This window comes from Otolemur garnettii, unplaced genomic scaffold (genome assembly GCF_000181295.1).
Source record: "Otolemur garnettii isolate 467f Iridium unplaced genomic scaffold, OtoGar3 scaffold00101, whole genome shotgun sequence".
NCBI classification, from domain to species: domain Eukaryota; kingdom Metazoa; phylum Chordata; class Mammalia; order Primates; family Galagidae; genus Otolemur; species Otolemur garnettii.
The window spans coordinates 699,349-715,142 of record NW_003852496.1 but is presented as its reverse complement, the minus strand read 5'-3'; the positions used below and the strand labels follow the sequence as shown (position 1 = coordinate 715,142).

At 44.4% G+C, this 15,794-nt stretch overlaps 1 protein-coding gene and 1 pseudogene across 1 annotated transcript in view; one reads left to right on the top strand and one right to left on the bottom strand.

Annotated features, from left to right (window-relative positions):
• CHCHD6 (coiled-coil-helix-coiled-coil-helix domain containing 6) overlaps nucleotides 1-15,794 on the bottom strand; it is a 263,209-nt gene that overhangs the window by 245,288 nt on the left and 2,127 nt on the right. The window lies entirely within an intron of this gene.
• On the top strand, nucleotides 6,993-7,407 carry LOC111727351 (annotated as a pseudogene).

The following is a 15,794-nucleotide window of genomic DNA, read 5'->3' as shown; positions in this document are numbered from 1 at the left end:
CCCCACAGCGTAGCAGACTTTTTCATTATTATCAATCTGTTATGGTGAGCTGTGATCAATGATCGCTAATGTCACGACTGTAATTGTTTTGGGGTCCACAAACCATGCCCGTGTAAGACAGTGAACTTAATCAACAAAGATGAATGTGTGAGTGTTCTGACTGCTGCACTGACCAGCCATCCCCATCTCCCTCCCTCCCTCCCCTCAAGCCTCCCTATTGCCTGAGACACAACAATATTAAAATTAGGCCAATCATAACCCTACAATGGCCTCTAAGTCATACATCTCTCACTTTAAATCAAAAGCTAGAAATGACTAAGCCAGGGAGGAAAGGCAGGCCCAAAGCTGGGCCTCTCGCACCAAACAGTGAGCCAACCTGTAAATGCAAAAGGTTAGCTACTGAAGGAAGTTACATGTGATAGCAAAGCAAAAGAACCTCATTGCTGATACAGAAAAGATCAGAGTGATCTGGACAGAAGACAAAACCAGCCACAACATTTCTAGCTTAGAGCACTGATGAAGGTGGCTACACTAAACGATAGATCCTCAGTGCTGACAAAATAGCTTTAATTTGAAGATGCCATGTAAGACTCTCATAGCTAGGGAGGAGAAAAGAACGCCTTTAGCTTCCAAGGAGGCTAAAGCAGGAGGACTGTTTGCAGTTAGGCATTCAAGACCGGCTTAGGCAACACGGTGAGACTCCATCTTTATGAAAAGTTTAAAAATTAGCTGACTGTGGTGGCACATGCTTGTAGTCCCCACACTTGTGGTGCACATGCCCTACTCAGGAGGCAGAGGTGGGAGGATCACCTGAGCCCAGGAGTTAGAGGCTGCAGTGAGCTGTGATCTCACCACTGCACTGCAGGCTGCGCCAAGCTTCAAAGGATGAGCTGACTCTTGTTAGTTTTAGCTGGTGACTTAAAAGTCGAAGCCAATGCTCATTTACCATTCTGAAAATTCTAGGACCCTTAAGAATTGTGCTAAATCTACTCTGCCTGTACTCTAGAGTTGAACAACAAAGCTTGGACGGCAGCACATCTGTATATAAAATGGTTTACTGAATATTTTAAGCCCACTACTGAGATCTGTTGCTAAGAAAAAAAAGATTCCTTTCAAAATATGACTCCTCACTAACAATGCAGCAGACAACCTAAGAGCTCTGATGAAGATGTATGTCAAGAGGATGACTGCTGTTTTTATGCCTAACACAGTATCCCTTCTGTAGCCATGACTCAAGGAATAATCTTGACTTTCAGGTCTTATTATTTAAGAAGTACATTTCACAGGGTTTTGCCCTGATGGATCTGAGCAAAGCAAACTGAAAACTTATTGGAAATGATTCACCACTCTAGATACCATTAAAAATATTAATCATGTATGGGAAAAGGTCAAAACATCAACATTAAAAGGAGTTTAGAAGTTGATTTCAAACCTTTTGAATGACTCTGAGGGGTTCAACACTTCAGGCGAAGACGTAACCGTAAATATGGCAGAAACAGCAGGACGAGAACTAGAAACGGAGTCGCGAGGTGACTGAACGGCTGAGATCTCGTGAGCAACCCTGAACAATGAGAATTTGCTTCCTATGGATCAACAAACAAACTAATTTCTTGTGACGAATCTACTCCTGGTGAGGATGCTGTGAACTCTTGAAATGACGACAAAGAATGTAGACGATTAAATTCCATAAACTTACTTGATAAAGCAGCAGCAGGTGTGGGGTCAAGACTGACCCCAATTCTGAAAGTTCTATTTTGGGTAAAAAGCCATCAAACAGCATCCTACGCCATAGAGAAATCTTTCAGGAAAGAGAGTCAATCGATGTGACAAACTTCACTGTTGTTTTATTTTAAGAAACTACACAGCTACCCCACCCTTTTCAGCAGCCACCACCCTGATCAGTCAGCAGCCATTACCATCAAGGCAAGACCCTCACCAAAGGCTGAATATTTTAGCATTTTTTAGCAGTATTTTCCATTAAGGTACATACATTATTTTTCAGACAATGTTACTGCATACTTCACAGACTACCATGTAATGTAAATGTGACATACACACACTGGGCACCCACAATATTCCTATTACCTGCTTTGAAACCTGCTGTATTGTATTGGTCTGAAATGGAACCCACAGCATCTCCAAGGTCTGCCTGTGTCATTTCTCTCTGTCCTTTAAACCCCCATGATAACACACGTGCCTCCGGCCTGCGCTCCCTGAAGGTGTGCCAGTGCTCTGAAGGTCAGGGCTGCCGCTCCCTCACCTCCACCTCCAGGGCCACACTAGGAGAAAAAGTGAAAACCCTGCTTGACTCATTCCTCCTTCCCCTAATGAAGACTGGATACCAAAACCTTCATTCACTTTAGAGGAAGTGAAATAGGCCTACGGGTGTCATAAAACAGTTTACTGAGATGAAATAGCAAGCTAGGGATAAATCCAGGATAAAAGCCCCTAAGAGTTCACTTTAGTAAATATTTATTAAGTGCCTAATATGTACCAGGCATCACAAAGCACAGCTGAGGGGAAGACATTAAAAAGGCACAAAACCAATTCCACTTTCCGATATCTAACCGTGGAAAGTGCTCCCCCATGTACACAGAGACCTGTGTAAGAACACTCGCTGTGCCAACGGAGAGAATTAGGGGGAAAAGTCAGAAACAACATAAACATCCAATGACAGAGAACTGGTCAGAGAAACCACAGCATATACGTTCCAGGAAATATCATGGAACCATTAAAAAAGAATGAGGGAGAATGTATATACCGTCATGGGATATATTGCTGATTACTTAAAAAGCCCCAGAACTCTCTATATATCTTAATTTTGTAAAAGATACAATTATAAAAATGCAGATAAAGATAGCTGAATTTGAATCTATGAATATCCACATACAAGCATATTTGCAAGTGCGAATGTGTTTGAATTTTCAAAGACACAGTCTGACAATTAAGTTCGTAAACCCGTCCTATAAAAAGTGCTACATACCTCATTGCTAAATATCACTACGGTCACCTTCAAAGTCCTCCCCTTGGGAAGCAATGCACTGAAGCCAGCACCTAGTCCCCCTGCAAGGCAATTTTGGAACCCTTTTTCTGGAATGGCTATCAGAGCTGTCATCAAAACCCTGAGACAATAATGAACACCTCTCAGCAAGACACAGTACACTCTGTCATAAACACAGCTATGAGACACTGATATACCAAGATTATAAACCCTCACTGAGCTATTTATATACTGTAGCCAAAGTAAGTGCCTGGTGGCAAATTCACAAACTTTTTTGTCAGACTTCATACAACACAATGGATTTTCAACAGGGTGCCAAGATAATTCAATGGGGAAAGAAAAGCCTCTTCCACAAATGTTACTGGGACAACCAGGTAACATGCCCCAGCAAAAGAATGCAGTTGAATTCCCTCTCATACTATACACAAAAACTAAGTCAAAATGGATCAAAGCCCTAAATCAGGGGTTGTCCAACCTACAGCTCCTGGGCCACACACATGATGGCTTTCTGAGGATTTCTTTTGCTTATCTTTGCTGTCAGATATCACAAGAAGTATGCACAGACTTCTTTTTTTGTTTTTTTGGCTCATCAGCTTTCATTGGAGTTGGTGTATTTAATGTGTGGCCCAACACAACTCTTATTCTTCCAATGTGCAGCAAACAAAAAAAAAAATTAGACACCCCTGAAATGCAAGCGCTAAAAAAATAAAACTTTTAGAAGGAAATGGGGGTAAAGCATTATGACCAAGCTTTGGTAATGGAGTCTTTGATGAGCAATGAAGAAATGAGAGACACACTGGACTTGTCCCCCTTTCTAGTGGGGAGAGAGCCAGTTGTTAGAAATTTACCAGCACATCACTGAACCTGCCCCTCACCTCAGAGTAGACCATGGGAATGTACCGTCTTGTAAGGGACGGAGACACGGGGCATGTGTCCTGGGGAGGTCAGCGTTAAGGACCAAATGTTAGTGGTCCTGGGATCAATGAGGGAGTGGGAAGGCATCGATGGCATATGTGACTGGCATAAAAGAGGCAGTCACAGCTGGCAACGTCCTAATTTGCATTAGTCCCGGCCCAGGGACTAACAGTGAGGAGGAGGTCCTGACAACGCAGAGGCGGCTCTGGGAGTGCCGCCCATGGGAGTGCAGCCCACGCAGAGGCGGCTCTGGGAGTGCCGCCCATGGGAGTGCAGCCCACGCAGAGGCCGGAGGAAGCAGCCCCTTGTTGGCTGCAGGAGGAAAACAAACTAGGGCACCCTAGGACAACACATTCCCCATTCACCAACTGTTTGCTTACTAAGCACCCATGATGTGGTAGTGATGTTCTGGAAACAGAAGGTAATAGCAGTGAAGATACAGTCACTGCTTCCATGGAGCTCACCTCCTAATGGGGCATAAGAAACAACAGGCAAGCTAACAAATCACCCCACTTGCCCTATTTCATCTACTCTGAGAACCATCAATTATAAATCACACCATCATTTTACACTGCCTGATGAAAGGCAGGACACCCAAATGAATTAACATTCCACCTATTACGGGACTTCTGCATTTCGGAAATGTTTTTATGTAGCTGAAAAAAAATCAATGAAGTGCATTAGTGATAATGATTAGTGCTATGAATGAAGAAATGATAGCATTAAAGTGATGGGAGCACACAGGGCCAGGGCAGGGAGGACAGAAGCCACACAGCTGGAGAGGCTGCTTAGCAGTGACACTGATGTCAAGACTCCACCTTTGGCCAAGAAGCCCCAGCCACACTTAGGTGTTGAGATCTGGTTCCAGCACAGGGGAGAAGTGGTACAACATCTCCAGGAAGGACTGAGTCTGGCAAGCCCCAGACAGGGTCAGGATGGCAAGAGGAAAGTGAACGAAAATTAGAGGACCAGATGATCGAGCCGGAGGAAGGGCAAAGAAAAGATAGGGCGGCCCTGACAGACCAAGGTAAGAAGTTCAAATCTGGTCCAAGGACAAGAGGAAGCCACGACAGGTGTTCTGCACAGGCGACTAGAGGTTCTGATTTATTAGTCCCAGCCCAGGTGGCATGAACAGAATCACACTGCTTGGTGAGTAAAGGGTTAAGGAAAACACTGGCAAGATTCTTGTTGGCGGTGAGAAATTTGTAATATTTTTTAATGTTACCATAAAATACAGCAAGTAATATTTTTAATCAACAAATATACATACACACACAGTAGTCATGCGAGAATAAACACCATCTGGACAGTGCTCCCTGTACCAACAGAACCAGAATGGAGGCCTCCAGAGCCAGACAGGGCTGGGTGCTTGATGCCAGAGGCCCTTTGGTCACTGTCACATCAGAGATAGCCAGAGGGGGGGTCTTGCATGGTCAGCAGATGGAAGGCGAAATCCAGAGCAGTGCAGGGTAAGTGGGGCTCAGACTGCTCTGCAGCTGTGGAACCCTGACCCAGTCCTTGAGCTTCCCTGAGCTTCACTTTCATAACCTGTGGAATGAAGTTCCCCTCTGAGGCTGGCCTGGCTGCAACACAGCTCAGGAATTATGTGCTCTTTAGTTAAGACCAGGCTGGGTTTGAATTCCAACTAAGCTGCTTACTTGCTTTGTGGCCTTGGGCAGGGGACTTCTTATCTCTAAGTTAGTTTCTTCATCTGTGAAATGGAAATAATTAATGGCACAGACTGTAGGGCTCTTGTGAGGATTAAACAAATCTACAGAAAGCAGTTGGCACAAGGAAAACAATCGATATTAGCTATTAAGTGAAACCACAGAGCACTATACAAATATGAATGTTAATCTTTCAGGCACTTACTGGTGTATGAAAACATGTGGCTGACGAACAATGACAAGTTAGAATGTGCCATGAACTATAAAACCAAGCACTGTCCCAAGTGTTTTCCATGTAGCTTTGTGTCTTTGAGCGAGTCTCTTCCATTGTCCATGATGGCCACAAAACTAAACTGAGCAGATTCTTCTCCAGCTCTGATAGCATATGGCTCAAACCGAGTCGTGCCCTCACTTTGGAGGGATGCCAAGGAGTGGGGCCTTTTCCTTGTCACCATCATGGCATACTTGGCTGGCACCTCCACATGTCTCCAGTGACAAAGCATAATCCCCAGAGGGACTCTCCCCGCCCGCAGCCTTCCCCCTGTGAGCTCCAGAGCCCTGGGTGGGAAGGCATGCAGAAGAGGAGGCCCGTGAGCAGCCAGAAGCAGAGGCAAAGGACAGGCCGAGGAGGGGCCTGCGCCTCGACCTGAGTCGTGCACACACAGAGACCTCACCATTTCCATCCCAGCAAATGTATCTAGAACCCACATCTCACTTCCTTCCAAGGGTCACCATTCCATGACTATCACCAAAATTCTACCCTCACCCAAAAGCAACTGAGTCTAGAGGCAAACTCCCAAACAGAGGGCTACAGGTTTCTTTATTAAACCAACATACATGTCTATTAGTAAGTCATGTGGCCACCCCACAACTAACAGGGGGTGAGGAGGAAGAAAAGTACTGCTTGAAAAAACTCAAGTGCATATTGTCAGTAACTGACTGGAAGGACAATGCCGAGGACGAGCAGGACAGGAGACAGCCTCACAGCAGCCGCCAGCCTTGGGTCAGCAGCCTACGGACCATCGCATTAATCCTGCAGCACCACACTCACCTTCAGAGGAGACCAAAGGTTAAAGAGCTTGCCGCAGGCCCTGCAGCCAACAGGAGGCCAGCCTGACCCAGGGCCTTGCACTTAACCACTGGGCTGCTCCGAGGGCCACAGGACGTTACACCAACAAGAACATGGGGAGGCACACTTGCTAAGCAGCCCTCATGGGCTAGAGCAGGCCCTAGAAAGGACAGTCACTCCCCACAGAAGCTAAAGCAGTAAAAAGCAAAGTGGGTGGGAAACAAGACGGTGGGCTCACGGTGAGGCACTGTCCAGGGATGAAAACCTATTTTTCTTAGCAGCAGATTTTAAAAGCAGTGTTTCTTTAAAACATCTTTTTTCTTAAGTATCTTGATACACCATGGCTGGAGCAGCAGTAAAATGGGTGATATCAAAGAGAAGTATCTTGAAACGTTTATTTCCAATCCAAAATAGAGCTTTATATTGTGTTTGTCATAAATCTATATATTCTTTTCTACCGGATGACTATAATTGCAAAGTAGAGTTTGCTTTGGCATCTGATGGCAGGACCATAGTCTGCTACCACCGCTCTGTGGACATTCCATATGAACACCCCAAACCTATTCCTCTGCCAGATCCTGTGGGTAATAATGAAGAAACACACGATCAAGTGCTGAAAATCAGATTAGCAGAAAAAAGTGAATGGCTTGACCAAGGACCCATGATAGACCAACTTAGCAAAATGTTCTATACTACTAAGCACCACTGGTATCTTCATGGACAGTATCACACTGAATCCTCCAAAGGAGAAATGATAGTGAGGTTTTCCAGGGAATTGGAGAGAAACGTGCCTCATATGCCATTTGAGAAAATACAATCTGGTATATTCATTAATATGTAATATAGTAAAATAATAATAATAAAATGCCTTTTCATATTAAAAAAAAAAAGGAGGGGGTGATACTTCTAAGAGACAGCCAGGAGACACCAATTGAGTCCCAGGGGGCTCAACCCCAAGGGGGACTTCTGCATTCCCCTGACTACCCTGTCTGAAACTGGCAAGCACCTGCCCCCATCACCCGCCATTTCCTCTCCTTGCTCTCCACACATCAGAACTTACTACCATCAGACATATGTAAGGCATGGAAGGGAGGGAGCTGGGAGAAGTCTGAAGTTCACTCTGACAGAGGTCTGAAGGGCACCTAGGGTTCCACCCATTGCGGGCCTTGAATAGCAAGTCAAGGAGGCTGGAATTTATTCTCTAATCAACTGGGACTCACTGATGGTTTCTGGGCAAGGACTCGATCAGGAGCTTCTCTTTGCACAGGACAGTCTGGCAAAGGAGGAAGAAGGGCTAAGATGATCAAGACGCTAGAGGCAGGGTCCCCACCACAACAGTGCACATCAGAAGTAAGAAAGCCGAAAAGTGGACCAGCTGAAGGAGTAAAATAACTTAAGACCAGGCATCTGACTTAATGCACAAGCAAGAGAAACATGATATATACAACATGATCTCATTTGTACTATAAAAAAAAAGAAAGAGTATGCTTATATATAAGCTTGGAAAAAGTCTGAAAGGATTCGTATGAATTTGTGAACAGTTGGCATTTAAAAATAAGATATAGTCTGCAAGAAGAAAAAGTCTTAAAGTAATAGATGAAAGACGGCAACAAGGCCTTAAGCCTGGCTTGCTTGAAAGAGGGAGGAGCCAAGAACTCCAAGGTTCCCTGTCCATTGTCCATCCACGGGACTGCTGCACAGGGAGCTGCAAGAAGCCTCATCCGGAGGAAGAAACCAGGGAGACCCCACCCCCACCCCGGGGCAGACCAGAGAAAGGATGTCATTTCTTCTCACTCCAGAAGGAGGCAACAGAGCCCGCCACTGGAGCTGAGAAACTGACCCAGAATGATGCCAAGACCACATGTCCTACTGTTCTGGAGCACTCTTCACAGGCTAGGCTCCAGGCTACGTCCATTCCCTGTGCAGATGAAGAAGGTGGAGTCAGGAAGGTTGAACCACTCACCTAAGATCACAGACACTGTAAGTGCTAGAGCCAAGACTCACCTCCAAACCCAGGGCACTTCACAGAGGCACCCGCACAAGTCAAGGCCATAACACAGAGCGACTCCAAGATGACCAGTAACAAGTGTCATATCCTGGAAGGGCTAATTCTGAGAAAATAAAATGATTTCCAACCCCCATTCCTGAAGTCTGGGGAGATCAGAGGGGGGAGCATCTACATATGTAAAACAGACAACCTGCCAAAACAAATTGAGTATCAATATGAAATTCACAGTTTTTCCACCTTAAAATGTTAGCAGCTAGAGAAAACGGAGGAGGGATTTTTCTAAAAATTATCCTTTTCACTAAATGTTCACAAATAAGAGGAACGGCATCTAAGGATGGGGAGGCACAGTGCAGAGAAGCAGACTGCCTGAGGCTGTACGTGAGTCAGCGGCCGGGCCAGGCCTACATGGCAGCGCTCTTCCACTCCAGGCAGCGTTTTCTGAGGCCCGGTGGATGCCAGGTATTGTATCCAATGCCAGAAAACTAGGGGATTAATCCTACTCTCTCCCAGCCCAGGCCTACAGAATGCAGCTAGGGAGGGTTAGGGTTGGCCAACTACCAGGCCAGCGCTAAAGAGGCTAATTTCCAAAAGAAAAGGCTTTCGGGAGTTTTGGTCAGTGGCTGCTGGTGTCGGACACCCCATTCCCTACAGAAGCAAGACCCAATCTTATGATTCTAAAAAGATTCCTCTTCTTGCTTAAGGTTATTTGCCGTGGAGATTTTGTCCCCTAGTCCTTTGGTTTTCTATAATCTGAAATTAGATTCCCCGGCTGCTCACCACAGATTTAAACTCTAGAATAGAGTTCTTGGAGACCTTCTACACCAACCATGGCAAACACAAATGCCCACAGGACCTGACAAAGTTAAAAAAACAAACAAACAGTAAAATAAAAAAAAACAGTGCAGGGGTAACACTGGTGGTGGTGGCAGTGGTGAGAGCACTCACCACCCCCCGCCCCGAGAGGAAAGCCACTCAGAACTTCAGAAAAGCATTGCCCATGAGACTGGACAGACTCAATTTTTTTTCTAAAAAAAGCTAAAACTCAATTTTTAAATGGTGGCAATTAATTAATATAATAAAGTTTCTGGACTCTTAGTTTGGGCAAGAATAACTGAGTCAGTGGCTTAAAATTTTGTCCAGCAAGTACTTTACCCATTGTGCCAGGCTCTGACCTAGGAGCTTGGGGAACAGAGATGAGTAAGCTGTGGCTCCTGCTCAGGCAGCAATCGGGAAGAAGCATGTGATAAGTCATCCCAGCCCAGGGAAGGACGCGCTGGGAGGTGTGCAGTCTACAGAAGGCCCCATGGAAGGCGACCTCCAGAAGCCAACACCTGCACTTGACCCTGAGGATGAAAAGGGATTCAGTCCAAGGAGGGAGAGGAGAACAGAATTACCAGCACAGGAGCAGGAAGCAGCTTTAAGTGGAGCAACAGCAAATGTCCCCTGCTGGGACACGAAGTGGAGGCAGGAAACGCAGCCAAATATGGAGGCTTCCTGAGCCAGGCTCAGGGACATGCCTCTAATCTAGAGATAAGGGTCATTTTGTAAGAAAGGAATGCAAAGATGTGACATTAATTAGTCTCAATTCTGAACAGTCACTGTGGCACAAGAAGTTTGTCATGGGGCTGCCTCAGTGAACAGGACTGCCAAAAAAAAAAAAAAAAAAGGTACAGTAGAAGGGAAAAATGCTTTTTCCCTGTACATCCCGTTTTGAACTGGCTGAACTGTATGACTATTTGCAAAAAACCTGCTCAAAAGGAAAATTAAAAAAAAAAAAATTACATAAGGGACTTGAGCATCCGAGGACCTTGGTAACTGCAGGAACCCCAGAACCAATCCCCAATGGATGCCTAGGGATGACAATACGGGAATTGTGCAGAAAAGGCAAATGCTACAGACAGGAGGACCAGCGCTTACCTGGGGCTAGGACTGGCAATGGGGAATGACCACAAATAGGCCAAGGTATTTTTTTAGGTCATTTGGGGGGGGGGGGGCAGGGGGGTAAAAAGATATTTTACTTTTGAAATATCAGACAACAATGTTAGGTCGGAGTAAATAACTTCATTTAAATAAGTTTAAAGCCACATACACCTAAGGTGGCGGGTTCGAATCCCCAGCCCGGGCCCGCCAAACAACAAGGATGGCTGCAACCAAAAAATGGCCAGGCGTTGTGGCGGGCGCCCGTAGTCTCAGCTCCTTGGGAGGCTGAGGCAGGAGACTCGCTTAAGCCCAGGAGTTGGAGGTTGCTGTGAGCGTGATGCCATGGCACTCTACCCAGGGGGACAGCTTAAGGCTCCATCTCAAAATAAATAAATAAATAAATAAATAAATAAGTTTAAAGTCCTCATATTGTTCAGGAAAAGGGTTAAAATATTGATTTTTTTTCCTTTTTTAATTTCAGAATATTACAGAGATACGAACATGTTGCTTACGTGGATTGCTTGTGTGCAATCTGAGTCAAAGTCATAAGCATGCACATCACCAAGAGAGAATACCCCACATCTATGAGGTGTGACTGTACTGTCCCCTTCTCTCCCTCCCACCTGCTGGTTTCATGCACCATTATGTGCATGTGAGTGTTGATAGTTAGTTCCACTTTAATAGTGGGTACATGTGTTTGTTTTTCCATCCCTGCAATACTTTGCTTAGAAGACTGGTCTCCAGTTCCATCCAGGTTGTTTCAAAAGGTATCAGTTCATGCTCAGCACCCATAGCTCAGTGGGTAGGGCTCCAGCCACATACACCAGGGCTGGAGGATTCAAACCCCAGCCCCGCCTGATAAACAATGACTATAACAAAAAAAATAGCCAGCAGTGTATAAGTGCTCCCTTCTCTCCACATCCACGCCAACATCTATAGTTTTGGTATTTTGTTATGTGGGCTAATCTTACTGGAGTTAGATGATATCTCAAGGTGGTTTTCATTTGCATTTCTCTGATGATTAAAGATGGTGACTATTTTTTCATGTGTTTAGGCCATGCATCTATCTTCTTCAGAGAAGTTTCTGTTCAAGTCTCTTGCCCACACAGAAATGGGATTTTTTTTTTCTTATTGATTAGTTTGAGGTCTCTGTGGATTCTGGTTATCAGACCTTTGTCAGAAGCATAACCTGCAAATATCTTTTCCCATTCTGAAGGCTATCTGTTTGTTTTATTTACTGTGCTTTTGACTGTGCATAAGCTTTTTAGTTTGATCAGATCCCAATAATACAATTTAGGTGTTGTTTCAATTGCCCGGGGGTCTTCCTCATAAAAAAATTCTCCCAAAGAAGGGAACACTTCTACACTGCTGGTGGGAATGCAAGCGAATACAGCCTTTTTGAAAAGAAGTTTGGAGAAAACTCAAGTGGACCTAAAAGTGGACCTACCATTTGATCCTGCAATCCCCCTACTAGGTATATACCCAGATGATCAAAAATCATTTTACAACAAAGACATTTTCACCAGAACGTTTATTGCAGCCCAATTCATAATTGCAAGTCATGGAAGCAACCCAAGTGCCCATCGACCCGTGAAAGGATTAACAAATTGTGGTATATGTACACCATGGAATAATATGCAGCCATAAAAAAGATGGAGACTTCACATCTTTTATGTTTACCTGGATGGAGCTGTAACATATTCTTCTTAGTAAAGCATCTCAAGAATGGGGAAAAAAAGCATCCAATGCACTCAATACTACTATGAAATCAGTATATAATCACCCACACCAGCAGTTCTCAACCTGTGGGCCACAACCCCTATGGGGGTTAAATGACCCTTTCCCTTTCACAGGGGTTGCCTAAGACCATCAGAAAACACATATTTCTGATAATCTTAGGAACCGAGACATTGCTCCTCAGGTGTGGGGGTCACAACATGAGGAACTGTATTAAAGGGTCACGGCATTAGGAAAGTTGAGAACCAATGACCTACACTTTCATAGGAATGGTAAAACATAACTAGTCCAGAAAGAAGGAGGGAAGAGGAAAGAGAGGGGCTGGGGAGGTTGGGAGAAGGAAGGGTATTTAGGGGAATCCAACCTAATGTGTATAATGCAATGATACATTTCTAAACTATTAAGAATAGAGTATGAATTGTTTTTCAAACTCTACTTCTTTTTTTGTGGTTAAAAAAAATTTTTTTTAACCACAAAAAAGCAAGGAGACAGTTATGTTAATCAGTTAGATGTAAGTGTTCCATATTATATATCAAATCAGCACACTGTACCCCATAAATGCACTGATGTACACAGTTATGATTTAATAAAGAATTTTAAAAACAAATAGCAGGTCATTGTGGCAGGCACCTGTACTCCCAGCTACTTGAGAGGTTGAGGCAAGAGAATCGCTTAAGCCCAAGTTTTTGAGGTTGCTGTGAGCTGTGACACCATGGCCCTCTACCAAGGGTGACATAGTGAGACTCTGCCTCAAAAAATAAAAAAAAAAGAAGTATCAGTTCACCATATTTTCAATGGCTTTTTAGGTCTTATAAATGTTCTAAAACAGGACTGTGGTAACAGTTGCCCAATCCTATAGATTTACTAAAAAAAAAATTAGGATGCATGAATTTTATGATATGTAAAATGTGTCTCAATACAGATGTTTTTTTAAAAAAAAAAATCAGTGTCACTAGATCAAATCTTTCCAAAGTTCTGCTCCTGATTGTAGAAGTGCAGTGCTGCCTCAAAGATAAAGTGTTCACAGCCCTCTAGTCTGGCCTTCAAACTGAGCCAATCTTTTCAAACATCCTAACCCCTTTGTGGCAGCCAAGGACGTAGGCTATGGAGTTAGAGCCTGAGCCTTCCAGCCCTATACTAACGTACTCTGTCACCATGGGTTTCTTCTCATCAGTGAACCTGTCTCCTTGCTTCTGAGATGGGATCAGGATATCTCACCTGACAGCTTAGCTCGCTGAATACCTGTGATGTTCTTAATACATCCTACACAGCGCTCAGCCCAGAGTGAATACGCACACTCTTTGCAGGACCAGTTCAGGGGCACAGACAAGGCTTCCTCCTGAGGAGGCATCACCTGACCATTCCCCTTCCAGCAGGCAAGGCCATTACTCTTTGCACTATTTTGTTTCCTTCTTAACACTTGCAATCTTTTATTCTTTTGCCTCTTTTTCCTTTTTGGTCTATTCCCCCTGCTCTTACTAGGCTGAGGCCTCCGTGATAGCAGGAACCTTGGCTTTGTTCCTTATTGTCTCAACAAGGTCAGGCCCAGTGCCCAGCAAGTAACAACCTGGCAGTAAACACCGGCTTAGGTGACAAGTAATTGGTGGCTGAGGCGTGGTGCTCTAGCTGCAGGCTCTCTGGCACTGGCATACTGTGGACCCTTTCCTGTATCTGACCTTGCCCTTCTGCAGTGGTCCAGAATCAGCCTCAGAGGAGCAATAATGACAGAGGTGATCTAGTCTGGAGGGTATGATGAGGCCGGGAACACGGAACATGGCTAAAGAAGCAGCCCCCACAGGAAGGGAGCAGAGCAGAGCAGCTGGAAAGGGGAAGAGGGTGAGAACAGTGAGGAGCCTGAATGTTGATAAGAAACCAACTTCAGGTGAATTACAAAGATGGCTGTTTACAAAGGGTAGAGAAGAAAAATGAACACATGCCCCTCTGTAAGCTGACCACCCAAGGGACTGCAACAAACTGTCAACACGTGGAGGGGGCCACATAAGGAACAAGGCCTCCTGTACTGATACCTACATGTGGTACATGTCCAGTCTATGAAAATTAGGTCAACTTAAGGAAGTGGGCAGTGTAGGGAGGTCAGCTATGGAGGTTCTACTGTGTGTGACATCACTTACTGAAAGATGAGGTTGAACGTACTGGTTAAAACAAAATCTTTATTTCACACATGTTTGCCGTGAAAACTGGAATTGAATATAACTGCAGCATTTTTGCATTAATTAAATTTCTTTTACCTTTCATGGAATTAGGGCTTAAATTCACTATGCAAATTCATGCACATAAGCATGCAAACTAGCAAGGCCCTAGTACTTAATTTTATGGGGATTTTCCAGGACTAGGTCCCCAGGGATTAAATATAAATGGTGGCCAGGCTGGTCGCTCATGCCTATAATCCCAGCACTCAGGGAGTCCCCAGGAGGTGATTGCTTGAGCCTAGGAGATCTAGACAAGCCTGAGCAAGAGTGAAACCCCCATCTCTACTAAAAATAGAAAAAACTAGCTGGGCATTGATTGTGGTGGGCACCTGTAGTCCCACCTACTCAGGAGGCTTAGGCAGGATTGCTCAAAGCCAAGAGTTTGAGGTTGCTGTGAGCTATACTGACACCACGGCTTTCTACCTAGGGCAACAGAGTGAGACTCTGTCTCAAAAAAAATAAACAAACAAACACAAATGATCTTTAGGAACATCCAATTTTCTCTGAAGAAGTTGGGGCACATACTCTTCTTTGGCACCTATCTCCTATTAAATTAACTTCTCATTGTTCACTTTGGTAACTGCTTTGTTGATCTGATGGTCTTTTTTATTCACCTACCTAAAAAAAAAGGTGAACTCCTCAACTCTCAAGTAACTCTGCTAACAGAAAAAGCCCCTACACCAAACACTTTATTACCCTCACCTCCTTTCTTCACATCTTCTTCTTTCAAACACAAGCAGAAGGAAGAACACGGCTCTCATAATATGGTGCCGTGCACCTCACTGTGTACCTCCAGACAAACCATTTATTCACTCTGAATAGTTTACCCAGCTGGAAAAGGAAACAGTCAGTCATCAAAGCTCCTTCTAATTTTAATAGTCTGTTAAACTCAGTAGGGCATCAGCATCCGTGTCAGGATAGTTACAGCCACTGTCACTAAAGTTTCAGGCTGCCCTGCACATATCATTGGGGGGAGGAGGTGGAGCGGTGAGAAAAGGCTAGCTTTTGTACCCATAAGATTAAAGCCAAACTCTCTAAGCCTGATTCTCCATCCTTAAAGAGAATTTATACTTTGTACAATTATTAAGAGAACTAGAATAAAATGTGCCTGCCTGATATAATACTCAAAAATGATGCTGTTTCTCTGTCAACTTAGGAGAAAGACCTCCAGAGGCATTTCCCCTAAACCTTTGAAGACTTCTAGCTAACTTTACAATGTTCCCCAAACAGAGCAAAGGATGTCTTTCTATTCTGGTGCCCCCCCCCC